The 15,452-nt window shown below is 35.4% G+C and overlaps 1 long non-coding RNA gene across 1 annotated transcript; it reads right to left on the reverse strand.

Moving 5' to 3' along the window:
• Nucleotides 1–14,417: 14,417 nt before the first annotated feature.
• Nucleotides 14,418–15,094, reverse strand: LOC148849125 (uncharacterized). The gene is made up of 2 exons (XR_016100554.1): nt 14,906–15,094; nt 14,418–14,787 (listed from the first exon to the last, which is right to left on the reverse strand). It is a non-coding gene; the product is annotated as an uncharacterized LOC148849125 (long non-coding RNA).
• Between the last annotated feature and the right edge of the window lie 358 nt (nt 15,095–15,452).

The raw sequence follows: 15,452 nt of genomic DNA on the forward strand, positions 1-15,452 counted from the left end.
ACTCACCGTTCTTAGCGGATCAAGGCCTAGCACCGACACGAGGGATACTAACACTAAAATGACTAGGAATGAAGTACTTCTGATACAACCTCCCTATGTCTTCAAGGATAGGGATGCTATCTAGGTACAACACCACTACCTCGGCATCGGCCTCACCTTCCCCCTCATCCTCTATCCTAGATGCCTGCTAACTCTTGACCTTGGCATTGCCCCCCTGCCTAAATCGATCCACCAAATGAGCATGCCCTAAGGTGTTGCATTACTGATCCCTCAGTCTTAGTGACCTAGTATTCTCTTCCAGCGATGACCTAAAAGCCTAGTCGCGCTTGGCCCAACGATCAACAATCCTCCTCTATAGGACCTCCACCTTTGGAAGTTGAGAGGAGCTCTAAGAATACGAGTTGGGCTCCTGAGATGTGGAATAACTCTAACTAGGTGGGGACATGTTAGGTAGATCGTAAGCCTCTTTACTGAAGTTGGAGGTCATTGTCAAGGATGAAATCTTACCTAGTGAGATGAAGGAATGGTGACTTCAAGAAGTCAAGTGCAAAAAGCTGGTCAGGTTGGTTTAGAAGCTCCCAAGTGATAGCTCGAATGCAAATGATGAGCCTCCAATCCCTCGACTTCTCCTTTTATAAGGAAATGGACGACCAAGATCTTTTGCATCCTACAGTTACCATTGCCTTGACTTATCTGTCCACACTGATGATCACCATGTGGCAATGGCCACAATAAACAAAATGATGCCTTGAGGGCTAACCTTGTTCGTTTTCACCCACTGGGTCAAATGCCCCTAAAATGACATTTCCACACATTTTGAGCCATGACCTTTACTAACGGACAAAGACATGGCATAACACCAAAAGGACCGACAGACACAACCACTAAACTTTCTCTACTTCATTCGCCTGAAGCCAAGGTCTAGCACATTTATGGTAGGGTAATGCTCAGCCACATAGATCATGCCTTGATTGTCTTTCACTTTATGGCACCTGACATGCAAAGAAGTTATAACAACATTCACTGCCTTATACTAGGGCAACACCAACTATACAAGGGGCCCTAGGAACCTCTCTTACACAATCCACTACTAGCAATTGTTCTTGTTTTCTTGAGACCTTGGCCCCCTTAGTCCTCAGCAAAATTGACCGTCAGAATCCTTGCCTCTAAGACCACATCCCGGGGATTTTAACATCTTTTAACTATTCACAAGTGGGACCCTTGGCCTCATCACCTCGGAAGTGACAAAGCTCCCCTCACCCTCATCTTTAGGAGCATCATGTTTTGTTCTACAAAGAGAAAGTGAGAAGAAAAAGTGGTTGTTACTGAGATTGAATTGGGTTTGGTGGAGAAAATTGTTTCTCACTTCAAGACCAACAATGAATAATCCTCGTCTTTGTTTGCATACTCGTGGTGGATGATTTAGCTGAATGAGTGACTAGTTCACCATTTGTTGTGGGTGCATCAAACCAGTTGAAGTCTAGGAAGGTGGTGGCTTTAGGACCTAGAAATCGAGACAAGGAGGGGAACCACATCCCAATCTATATGTATGAGGGAGACACCATTCTCTTGCTTGAATATGATGACACCCAATTCAATCTTGGTGATAAAGTGTATGCTCTGCATGCCTTTTTTTTTTTTTTTTTCTCTTGCCCTCTTTGATCTCCATAATGATTTTTTAAACCTTTTTTCTCTATTCATTTTGGTACTATTTATACATAGTTGAAGATATCTTTGGGACCTTCAATCTATTAGTTTGAGAGAATTAGTGAACACCTAAACAGAGATAGAAGAATGTATAGGTGTTGAGAGGAGCAATGGCGAATAAAATTATAAGGATTTTAAAAGCTTGAGAGCCAAGAAATGGAAGGTCCAAGGTTTTAAACCTATCATTCCATACTATTTTTTCTAATTTTCTAAAAGTTTTAAATTATTTTTGTTTTTTAAGGAGTCATGATTGGTTAAATTTTGTACAGGATTGTATTTTTTGTATTTATCTCTAAAATATAACATGATTTCTTAGTTATATTCATAAAATATAAAACAAATAAAAATTAATTTTACAATTCTTATAGAATTAAAATTCATTTAAAAATAATTCAAATTAATAAAAATTTAATAGAATTAATAAAACTAAAAAAATATGAATAAAAATAAATTGCATGTCCATTTGGTCAATTGACTCTGATTATATTATAATATATATTGATTTTAATATATAGAATATATGTAATTATATTTAAATATAGTTGTATATTAAAATGACCAAGTTTGGTCAATTGACAAAATCAATACGTTTAAAAAAAATGCAATTAGAGTGAGCGGGAGATTTTTTTTTTGTTTTCTTAGGACCAAAATGCCCTTGACTAAAAGACTAGATGATGGGGCCCATTTTTTTCATTCTTGTTCTTTACTCTCGTGGGACCAAAAGCCAACAAGAAGAATCAAAATTTCAAATTCAAAGTTTAATTCAGAAAAAGATTTGGAAGGATGACAGTAGCAGCACCATCAAGATATGAGTAGAGACAACGAAGATGCAGTAGTGGAAGGGAAGAATAAAGATAGGGTGGAATGATGTTCAGTCAATATTTCTTGAAGCAATCAGGAACCAAAAAGAAAATTGGGACTCCTAGTGGAAACAAAGAATGGATGTTTCTCCCATGAGAATTGGTGAAGTTTTAGAAATTCAAGGAATAAACGAATCCATGAAAATGGTGCAACAAATTACCCTCCCATTAAGAATGTAAGTGCTCTTTCGGTTTTTAACTCTCTAACAATCCAAAGATTTTTCTTGAGTTGTGGATGAAGCATCTTGCATGAACAATATGGATTTAAAGTTTATTGTAGATGCTGATATTTTATCAAGGAGAAATTCACATTTTGACTTGAGATTTAAAGAATCTAGAATTAAAAGGGAACCTATTCAACCTATAAGTTTTTTATTTTAGAAGTCATCTCGGAGCAAAAGGAAGACGTGTAGAGAGTCATGATTCTGAGCTTGAGGAAAATAAGCACCATTATTTTACGCTGTAAAGAAATGATAGTTTTAATTTGCTAGTGAGAACTGTTGAAATACTGAAAAAAAAAAACCTAGAAATCATTGCTCTTTCTACAGTCAAATCATCAACAATCTAAGATGCTACCGTGATGGTATTTTGCATGGAGAATCTTGTATCAACTTGACAATTTCAAACAGATTTTGCATTGGGAAAACTTGAAAAATCTCCAATTGCAATTAGAGTACATGGTATGTTGAATCAATACTTTCTAAAGCAATTCATGATCAAGAAGATTATACGAATTGCCATGATGATAAACTGGAGAATTAAAACGCCATGATCCCAAACAGGAAGAAATAAAAGATTTTCCCTGATTTCTGATGCAGAAATTGTAGACATGCAACAATCTCCTTAAATGGGTGCTCCCAAATATATATATGTATGTATGTATGTGTGTGTATGTATATAAGTTTCTCTAGTAAATGCTGTTGAAATTTTGGACATACAATCAACCAATGGAATCACTTATAGTTTTAAAACACAAATTAGTGAATGGTAAGGGCAAAATGGGCATTTAGAGGTAGTAAGTAAGCCATTTATGTGTAAGTGAGGTGTAGATAATAACCAGGTAATGCAAAATGGTAATGGCAAAAGATAGAAGGCACATTCAAACATCTCTCCCCTCGGACTGATTGTGATGGAGGGTGATTTGGCCCAACCTCGTAGCATGGGTACACGTGGGCATGACCTTGTTCAAGCGATGACTCAGCATGACAACACAGCAAGCGCAACTGCAACTTGGAGGGAAGGGCCCACCGAGTTCAGCCTGGCAACTCGGCGGGATAAGCTACTTGCCGAGAGCCGCCTGACCTACACCTCCTCTCTGAGGCTAAGGCGTTTCGAGCTGCCTCCGAGCTCGGGGCCTCCTGACCTTTCCCAATGCACGAGCTCCTCCCAGTGGATTTTGGGCCACTCCCAAACAGGAACACCCCGATCCGCCTCTAGATACCTCAAGGTAAAGACACCTCGGGCCGGACAGCTCGGTGTAGCTTGCCACGAGTAGCTCGCCACTTGTGGGATAGCTCGGCATAGGGTAACTCGCGAAAGAGTAGTTCGGCATATCGCAGGAAGATCTCCTGCCCGACCACCATACCCGACAAATCTGGGGACAACAACCATGTCCCTCGTCAGACATTGTCGTGCCTGCCACCTTTAAAGGGTGCCTTACACCTGACAGGCACGTACCCTGCAATGACGGCCCCGTGCGTGCCACCTCAGCCCTACCTGTAATGGCTACAGCAGGATGACAGTGGCGGTTATACCTGCCCTATCAGAGGCTAATGGGCCTGATGCAACCAAATTTTGTTATAAGAAACCCAATTTCAAGGAACAGAGGTAACTTCCATATACTCACGCTATCTGCATTCTTAGCCTTCATCCTCTCTTTGCATCTTTCACAAAATTCTAACTTAAGCGTCGGAGTGTTCCCGTCGGGTAAGCCCCCGGGGATTCTTCATCTTCTCCATCTCAGGTACCTTTCAGGAGCCACGCAAGTGCTAGGTAGGAATGACTAGATTGCGCACCATCAGATTACATTTGGGATGCCAAAAAGTAAAAACTTCTTTTTCAATATTTAAAAAACATAACTAATTTTGTCAAATGACCAAACTTGGTCATTTATTTTGTAAAAAGCCCTATATACTTTATGGGAAAATCTATGATGCGGAAAAGATATGGTATGAGAAAAGTTTTAATCAATCAAAATCTGATTGGCTACCATGTTTATGATTCCAATTGATTGGTCAGAAAATTTTCAGATATCATATCTTTTTCATATCATAGTCGATACATAAATTTATATAATATATTTAATATTTCATATTTATTTGCTACGCATATAAATTAAAAAGTAATTAAATTTTTCCTTATTTAAAAAAAAAAGGAAGAGAAGTCGGATTAAATTTGAACGCAGACCTACTTCGATAGGATTTGAATTCGAACTGAGATCTTCAAATCCACTTGGATTTTGGTTTTTGGATAATATTCAGATTCCCCTTTTTGCTAATTGAATTGGATTCATATTTTCACAAATCCAATCTGAGTTTGACCCGTTTTATAGTCCTAGGTGTAATGGGTAAGGGTACGGTAGAAGTGATCATGTGTTGGGCCTGTCTCAGCACCTATGTTAAGGGCTACAACTTGGTCCCACTCTGTCTGGCAAAGCTGAGCTTTGAAAAGGGTTAGTGATGGAGCGCGATCCGGCTGGTCTTAACTATCCGCTGCCTTGCTTTCGAACGAGGTAGCAGGGATCCTGAAACGGAAGAGATGGGAAAGCTCCGGGGGGAACCCGGTGTAGAGGCTCCGAAGCTCAAGTTAGAATCTTTCAAAAGCAAGGTAATACCAGATAGTGCAAAGTTTTTGCATACCTCTCTTATCGAGGGGCAGGGGGCTCTTATAGTCGCTTCGCGTACTCGTCCCGAGGCCCTTGTCAGATCGGGTATGATTACTCTAGCGCTTGTCAACTCGGCTGTCGTCCCTTCTACTGAGATAGAACCGTCACTGCCTAACCGTCTAACTGGAGATGGCGGCGTCAGTGGCGGTGGCAGGTGGCCGTTTAGAGTGCTGCCGCCAAAACGTCAGAACCGTTCAAACCATTTGACTCAGATGGTCGAACCGCCAACCCAAAAACTGGTGCCCAGAATGGTTCATTTTCGGGTTAGTTTTTAAAACCTTGATAAAAGGCCATCAATAGCCCCCTTAAGAAGTAAGTTGTTACAAGTTGAAGGGGATAAAAGGGTTAAACATAAACCAAAAAGAACATGAGTGGAAGTAATAGGAAATAATTCTTTATTTTTTGTAGAATAGTAAGAAACTAGCGGAGGGGCCTTGCGAACGAAGCCGTCGACCTGTTGACCAGTCCCTGGCCAAAAATCATTAAATTGGTCAATGGCTCATTGACCAAGGTGGTCAAACTATTGACCCGTTCAATGGTTTTTGATCATTTTTTATTATTTTAATTTTTGTTATCAGAATGGGCCATCCGTTTGAACCAAATAGTCAAACCGTTGACTCGAAAATCGGTGGCCAGAATGGTTCCGTTTTCAGGTTGTATGAGTCACACGCTCAAATGACACATATGGTACTGCTTAATGGACCTCAAACACTCAATTTTTTGCATGTAAATTTTGTTGTTAGAACAGGTCATCCGTTTTTTTATTTTTTTAATTGGGAACCATCCAAGCAACCAGTTCCGTTTTACCCCAATACCGATCCTTGGCAAAAAACCGTTCAATCGGTCAACGACCCATTGACCTGAGTGGTCAAACTGTCAACTCGTTGACCTGTTCAATGTTTTTGACCATTCTTTTATTTTTTTAATTTTTGTTGTCAGAATAGGCCATTTATTTGAACAGGATGGTCGAACCATCGACCCAAAAACTAGTGGCGCTAGAATGGTTCCATTTTTGAGTCGTATGAGTCACACACTCGAATGACATAACATGTATGATACTGCTCAATGAACCTTACACACTCAATTTTTTGCTTGTAATTTTTGTTGTCAAAATGGGTTGTTCGTTTGAATCAGACAACCAAACCGTCAACCCGTAAATCGGTGGCCATAATGGTTCCGTAATTTTTTGTTGTCAGAATGGGTCATCCATTTGAACTGAATGGTCGAATCGTAGACCCAAAAATCGGTGGCCTGAACAGTTCCATTTTCGGGTTGTATGAGTCACATGCTCGAATGACATAACACGTCTGATACTACTTAATAGACCCCACAAACTCAATTTTTTGCTTATAATTTTTGTTGTTAGAATGGAGTGTCCGTTCAAACCGGATGATCAAAACATCAACCTGAAAACCAGTGATCAGAACGGTTCCATAATTTTTTGCTTGTAATTTTTGTTGTCAAAACAGGCCATCCGTTTGAATCGGACGGTCGAACCATCGGTTCTCAGAACATTATTAACAACATTTATCAATAATAGAAAGTAATTATACTATTTAATTAAATAATCATTAATGATAGTTTTAATAATATTATTTAGTTATTTTTAATATGATAGTAATTAATAAATTTATGAATAGGATTTATTAACAATATTCATTAAATTAAATAATTACCAAAATTAAAATAAATTGATAGTATTTATCAGTAATAGTCAGTAATTATAATATTTTACTAAATAATCAATAGCAATACTTTTAATAACATTTTTAATATAACAATAACTACTAAATTTAGTAATAGTATTTATAATTTTAATTTATAGTAAAACAAAAGTAAATATCTATTTATTAATAATATTTATAATAACAATAATTAATAATTATAATTACTAATTATATATTTATTAAATTATTGTAATAATCAGTAATTATTAAAATCAGGTTACTAAATTTATTAACAGTATTTTTTAATAACAATAATTATTAATTATAACCACTAATCATATATTTATAAACTACTGTAATAATCAGTAATCATTAAATTACTGTAATAATTACTCTCATGTGGGATCTACTCGCACGAGTAGATTCCATTTCTTGGAAGCAGAGAGCATCCATTTCATATATATATATATATATATATATATGTGTGTGTGTGTGTGTGTGTGTGTGTGTGTGTATGTATATGAGATGATTCAAGCGCCACTAAATAATTGGGATAAGACTTGGATGATGATGATGATGATAATGATGATAATGATGTTATTGGTGGGACAAATTAAGGGTATGACTAGAACCACCTAAAGATGTTTATCACTAAGAGTTTTCAATGAAAAAAAAAACCAACAACCTAATTGAAGGTTGGCCCTATTAGACCTACCCAACATATGGATTATGGAATAGCAACATATATAGAAGATTATTAAGGTGTTGTTTGCATGTCTTTTTAGGAAGACCTTCCAATATCTCAAATGGCCAAAAGACATAATGAGCTTTTGGGGTCGTGCCTTTAAAGATATAGACAGCATGGTAAGCATCCTAATCTGTCATGGTCTATCAGGCTATTAATAAAAGATTTTAGGCACAAAAAGATAGGAGAAGCTTTGTTTGAAACTTCTAAATTTTTTGCCACTTTGGGCTTTCATTAACTTTTTAGGACATAGGTCTTTCCATCTTCCAATCTTTCATTGCCAAACAAAGAAAAACCAAACTTTGATCTTCCAAGCTTTGAACAGCCCGAAACACCACATGAAAAGACTTGCCAAAATGTCCCCTAAGATTATCATCATCTAGATGCATGAATAGTATATCTATCTACCTTGCCAGCTTTCATACCATATTATTTTTTCTTTATCATCAATAGCTCCCAACTTTTCTCATTTGTTTCTTCTCTCAAACAAACAATGATTTGCAGGGTGATATAGGTGCATTAGGCTTGATTGTTACATTAATACTCAAGCTCAAGTTAATCAGCCGTGTCCTAGCTTCCTAAAAAAAACTAAACTAAGTCTCATAAGTCAATCTAGCTATTTTTTGTATTAATTTTAAATCTATTATCTATTTAAATTCCGTTTAAATTTAATAAAAAGTATTACAAGATTAGGCATTCTCACTAGGTATACAACTTGGATTTTGGTACTGTCTAAATTCCAAATATATAAAACAAAAAATAATGCTTGAATTGGACTAATTTGGCTCAATTGAGAATAATATAGAATTCCTTGTGCTTCAATTACGCTTATCAAAACTTGTGCATTGCATGGGTCCCAACTAGTATTAATAGAAATAGAATAAATAAAACTAACAAAGAAAAAATATGATAACACTAAGAAATATCCTATGGCGTGACAATTAATCTAAGGCATTCATCATAACCTAAGGCTGTGTTTGGTAGCAATGCAAATAAATTTATACTGTTGCAAAACTATGGCAGTGCAAGTGATTTGAGTATAAATTCTGAGATATTTTTGTTTCAATTTTTAACTTATTTTATTTGGTTTCAGTACAAATGAAGTAAATTATGACATGAAGCAGAATAAAGTAAAGCACAAAACAAAATTAAATAAAAATTTACATTTTTTTTTTCATTTGCACTTCCATGCATTTGTACTAATACAAATAAAATTGCATTGTAACCAACCTGGTCCTAAACTTTGTCACATTTTGATGCTTGCATGCCAACTCGTGACCCAATAATTAAATACATAAAATACATGTTAATATAATAACGACTTATGGGGTGGGACACCCAAATGATCCACCCCATTGATGCAAAATAAAAAGAAAAAAAATCGGTCCCCTTGATTCTTACGCCATATATAGAATGATCATTAAATTGACATCTTGAATATCTGCTTACTAGACATATCTTTATTATATTATGCTGAAACTTGTTTTGGATCACAATGTAAAAAATAAAAATAAAATAAAAAACATTAACATTCCTCCCCCTCTCATCACTCTATTTACGCTTACAAAATGAATACGTATTTGTTCCTCACAAAATGTGCCTCACACCAACCTTATAGGATATGCAGCCATGCATTGGGAACATCTTCCCATGAATGATAAAATCAAATATGGGAGATGCTCTCAATATACGGCTGAAAGCATTGTGAAGTTGGTGTGAGACACTATGAGGAACGACTCCAAATTCTACAACCAAGGAAATCAATATAAATGGTTTCTTGGTAATGGTGGGAAACAAGGACATTAGGACAAAATAAATGGGATGAGCATGAATGGTGGACCTCAAGTGCATGGTGCGTCAATGCTGTCCCCGCCCATTATCCATATATATAGAAAGAGGAAAGAGGAGATGTGAGGGGTCCTCTCACCATAGAGCTCTCATGTACCTCCTCTTCTCATTTCTCACACATACATGTGCATATTTATTTTTAAGTTAAATTAAATCATTAAAAATATAACAAGTCAAAATTAAAACTCTTATGGGTATTCAAAATTAAAACTCTCTCTCTCTCTCACACACACACACATGCACACACACCCCTTAAGGTCCAATTCTAAATATGAACCTTAGCTTAGACTCAAACTAAATGGGGTGAACCAGTTCTTCTTTTCCCACAAAAGTCTAAAAAAACCATTGCTCCATTCCATGGGTTATCAGGCTTTTCTTTTTTCTTTTATTAATTCAATGTAGATTTTTTCATGGATTGTTCAGGTTCAATAAAAAATGTAGTATAAAAGCACTTAGGGCCACCCAATCCCCTAGCCTTAGTGATGGCAGCAAGATTTGATCTCAAGTCTCTACTACAACTAGCCAAAGAACATACCATAAGCCACCATTTTATGTACTCATAATATTTAAGCTATATAAAAAGGAATAAATTCAAAGCTTGGTAACTAAAAAAGTAAAGAAAATTATTTTTTCTACTATTTTATATGTAAAGAATTGAAAATATATAAAAACTTTGGTGAATCATTGCTACTATATTTTCTCTTAAAGAAATACATTTTTGAACAAAGTCACATGAACCTCCTCCTCTCATTTCTCACACATGTGGTTATTTATTTTTAAATTAAACGATAAAAAATATAAAAATTCAAAATAAAAACTCTCTTGAGTCCCAATTGTCTCAAATAAAGTCAATCATTACTATCTTCAATAAGATCATTCTTAAAACTCTCTTCTTCTTCTTCTTCTTCTTCTTCTTCTCTCACTCTCTCTCTCAACCCTCTTTTTCTCTCAATAAATTAAATGGATTGCATTAGGTTAAGGGCTAATTAGGGTGTCAACGTTATTCGAAAATCCGATTTCAAATTCGAGATTCAACATAATCGAATCGAATTCGGATATGATTTGATTCGATTAAATAAATATCCGAATTTGACTAATTATTTAATTCTTATATATAATATATGAAATAATTAAAATTTTTATACTTTATATAAATAAAATATTTATTTTATATATTTATTAATTACCTAAAATAATTAATTGGTAGAATTTGAATCAAATTCAAATATAAATTTTCAATATCCATCAGATATTGAATCAAATTCGAATATCAAATTTTCTAATTGGGTTCGAATTTGAATATTGCTTGATTTGATTCGAATTCGATCTGTTTACACCCCTAGGGCCAATACATAACTAACTCTAAATGTGGAACCTAAATTTGCCAACCAAAACTTAACTTGTGCCCAATTGTAAATATGGACCTTAGCCTAAACCAAATTAATGACAAACCTAAATTTTCCAACCAAAACCTAACTTTTGCCCAACTATAAATATGGACAAGAATTGTTCGATCCATTCCAATATGAGTCCATTATAGATGGACTAGGTCCAATCCAATTCGATGAATACTTTGGACCATTTCGGACCAGTCCAATTCAATGTCTGGACCATCCAATCTGTTCAAATTGGTTTTAATATAGATTGGTTCCAATCGAGAACTGGGCCATTGACACATGTATTCTTATCTTCTATCAAGGCACTAGATATTGGTTCAATTTGGCTCAATCCAATATAAATCCAGTATGGATAGACCATAGATAAATAAGTCACTCAAAAATTAAATTATTAAATTAATTAACAAAAAGTCAAACATAGATAAATAAGTCACTCAAAAATAATGTTTGGGTTTGGACTCATGTCAACGAATCCATAAATAGTAAAAAATAACTTTGTAAGTAGTAAAAAAATAAATAATAAACATCATAAATAATAAAAAGTAATATGAATTTTAAATACAATATTTTTTCCTAGAAAAATATATTCTAGCTTACAATAATTTGAAATTCAAAATGCATTATTGTACGTTGACTTAGATTAATTTATGGTTTATTCCACTATTTTTTTCTAGGGTGAAAGATTTAAAGTTTACATAAGAGAGAGAGAGTTGAACTGTTGAACCATTAATCAAACCATGGCCCATGGAAGAAGAATACTCTCTTTGGCCATTAATCAAACAATGGTTCCCCAAGGAATCTCTAATCACAACACCCCTACGAGTCTTTCCTTACTGGCTCCATCAACTTTGGCCATGTTTGATTCAATTCTCATTCTTACTCAAGATGAAATTTTAAAATGGATAAGAATGGATAAAAATAGTTAGAATGAGAAAATATTGCTATGAACCAAACACTTTTTTCCTAAACATGAATTCTTTTCTAACAAGTGTTGTTCATTTTCATTCTTAAAAAAAATGTGTTGGTATTCATAAATCACCAGCCTTGGCATCATGGTTTTCGAACTACCATTGACCCAAATGGTCGGACCGTTTGGCTTGGGAACCGTCTAGGCAACTGGTTCCATTTTACTCCAAACTTGGTCCTTGGCCAAAATTGCTGAATTGGTTAATGACCCATTGACTCGGGCGATCAAATCGTTGACTTGTTCAACCCGTTCAACGGTTTTTGGCTATTTTTTATTTTTTAAATTTTTTGTTAGAACGGATCATCCGTTTGAACCGGATGATCGAACCGTCGACCTAGAAACTAGTGGCCAAAATAGTTCCGGTTTTGGGTCATTTTCTAAAACATTAGTTGGCATAAAATGTTTACTAGTGGATAGCCGTCAGTCAATGTTTACCTATTGGCATAGATGTTTTGTAAAAATACTTTTGTAAAAGTTCTTTCATAAAAGTACTACTATAAAAGTGCTTTAATATACAAGTACTTTTATAAAAGTGCTTTAATGTAAAGGTACTTTTATAAAAGTGCTTTTGTAAAAGTGACTTTCTTTCGCAAAAGTACTTTTCATAAATTTACTTTTATAAAAGTACTTTTGTAAAAGTGATTTTGTAAAAATTATTTCATAGAAGTGCTTTCGCAAAAGTAAACATCTATGACAACAGTTTTGTAGGCAGAGTTTTCTCAAAGAATGAAAATGAGCAAGATGGGGCATGATCAATGTTCAAAGTATTGACACGTATCGGCCCATACCAGCCAATATGTATCATTCCAGCACCCCACCGATACGCCCCTACAGTGGGTGTATCGGTGGTTTGACCTGTTCAGGGTGTGGCGAAGACCTAAACCGGATCCCCTGAACCTGTTGGCGAAAATAAAAAATAAAAAAAACCACCAAAAGGAGTATCAATTTGCCCGATATGCCCATACCGGCATATCGGGCGTATCGATATTTTGAAACTTTGGCATGACTATTTTTCATGCTTCATACTACTTAATTTTTGTGCTATGGAGCTGATTTTTTATTCTAAGAAGAATGTGACCCATGGCAAGAATTTTGTAACCAAACACTATAATGTTATTAATTCTTGCCCATTCTTACCTAGAATGAGCAAAAGTTAAAAGAATGAGGCGTAAAGCATTAACCAAACATGGCCTTTGACTTTAACACTGCCATTTCTGGAGGTGGAAGAGCCACGATCATGAAGATGTAAAACTTTTTTGAGACTAGCAATCGATGAAATATAGAAAGGTGAAGAATGTAGATGATACTGATAGTTTCAAGGTAATGGGAAAGCTACTTTCAGACGTCGTTAGATTTCACAAAGGTGTCTTTTTGGCAGCAGTTGGGTCTTTTGATGCTTGCTCTCCTCAAATGGCTTAAGCTTTAAGCTTTAACAATTAAGAGGGCGTTCCACAAGAATTTTTTTTTTCATTTGGAATCATAACAAAACAAAAAAAATGGAAGTATGTTCTTAAACTTTTTTTTATTTTGGTTTTGTTTAAAAAATGAGACATGTTTTTGGAACCAATAAAATATTGATTTTTAAAACAAAAACAAATTTTGTAGTATAAAAATTATATAATTTATGGAATATGTTTTTTCTTTCAGTTTTGAAAACAAAAACACACACAACCAAGAACATATTTTTTGTATTTTAATTTTAAGAAACAATCTGTTTTCAAATAACAAAGTTTTGATTTGTTTTTAGAACCCGCAATAAGAAAAACAACTCACCCCCAATGGTGTCGGTGCGTCATTTTGGAGATCATCTGAAAGTGGTAGTAAGCGATGGTTTCTTTTTTGATCAACGATGGTTTGGATAGTCGTGCTTCATTCTAAAGGGCATTTTGTTTTAAAGATCCATTTGAAAAGAGTGCAAATACAAATATGTAGAAGGCAAAACGTTCAATTTGAAAGGAATACAAATACAAATATGTACTATATAAATACATACAAAATAATACAAAATATAAGGTTTTACACTCTACAAATTTGTATTTATACTCCTTACAAACTGAGCCTAATGAAAGATGACAAGCGTTGTTTAGCATACCCTGGGATAGGAAATGTTGAAAGCCTTGCTGTAGCGATGGGAACTTGGGCAATGCTGCAACTGCAAACCACATTGCTATCCACCAAAATGGTTGGCAATTTTGGCGGAAGGGAGCAATGCTGCAATGGGCACTTGGGCAGGGTGTTCTTTGGGTCTCTTATTTGTTGTGTTTCTTGTATCTCTCGTGTCTCTTGTTATTCACTTTTTTTTACATTGCAACAAAAAAGAAAGAATGAAAAGGGAGGAGGAATAGTGACAAAAACAGTCCTATATCATCATTAACACTAGCCCAAGCCAAGTCATAAATAAATAACCGAGACATCATTGAATCATGCTTAGCACCTATCCCCATTGCTTTCCAACTCCTAAACTGAATTCACCACCAATGAGCCAAGACCCACTTGACCAAATGTGTGTTCCCTTGACAAGTAGATTTTTGTTTCCAGAAGACCCAAGAATAATATTACAATTCTATTATGTTTTCTTTTTTCTTTCTTCTTTTTACCATATTGGCAGCATCGATCAGCTCCAGATTATGCGACAGAAACAGTATCAAGAATTCAATGCCGGCTACTTCCACGATGGCCATGACCAGATAATCTCCGTACTTGTTCTTTCTTCTGCAATTAAATGAGAAAAAGGTTCAGGTACAAATTTCTCTGTAACAAAGATAAACTTGGATTTTTTTTTTTAAACTAATGAGACACTTCAAGTTTTTGAACTTAGAATAACATTTACAGGCTCTGTAGGTCTCAATGTTGATCCTCTTCTTATAAAGGCTCTTTGTCTTTCATTCTGTTTCTTTTTCTCCTCTGCCTTCAATTTGGAGATGCTAGGCCTGTAAAGAATCACTGATCGACCAATCTGACCTACTGCCACTGACCCAGTTGCTTGCTCCAACTGCTTCACCACATCAGCTAGCTCACCTGGGCAGCTGTTGTGTACTTTAAGCTGTTCGTATGATTCAAAGACTCATTTTAGTTCAGCAAAACAAATTGGTGTGCTTTTTATAAATGAAACAACACAACTGTGAGGAGCATTAATGACATAAATAAAAGAAATAATATTCTATTGAATAGGGGAAAAGGAAGATTTAGCAGAACCGAAAGCAAGAGGCAGAGCAATGTTCTCACAGTTCAAAAAGCATATTACTTTTCAGTTGAATTATCCTTTTAGCAATGTTCAGAGAACCAGACAGAGCGTAGAACTGGAAAAGGGAGAGAGGTTCACAGGTTAGAGGTTCAACCAAGGTCAAACCGTGATGACGCTACATATACTGCAGGTC

Source organism: Nelumbo lutea, chromosome 6, assembly GCF_056320005.1.
Source record: "Nelumbo lutea isolate HS-2025 chromosome 6, American lotus-T2T, whole genome shotgun sequence".
Taxonomy (NCBI): domain Eukaryota; kingdom Viridiplantae; phylum Streptophyta; class Magnoliopsida; order Proteales; family Nelumbonaceae; genus Nelumbo; species Nelumbo lutea.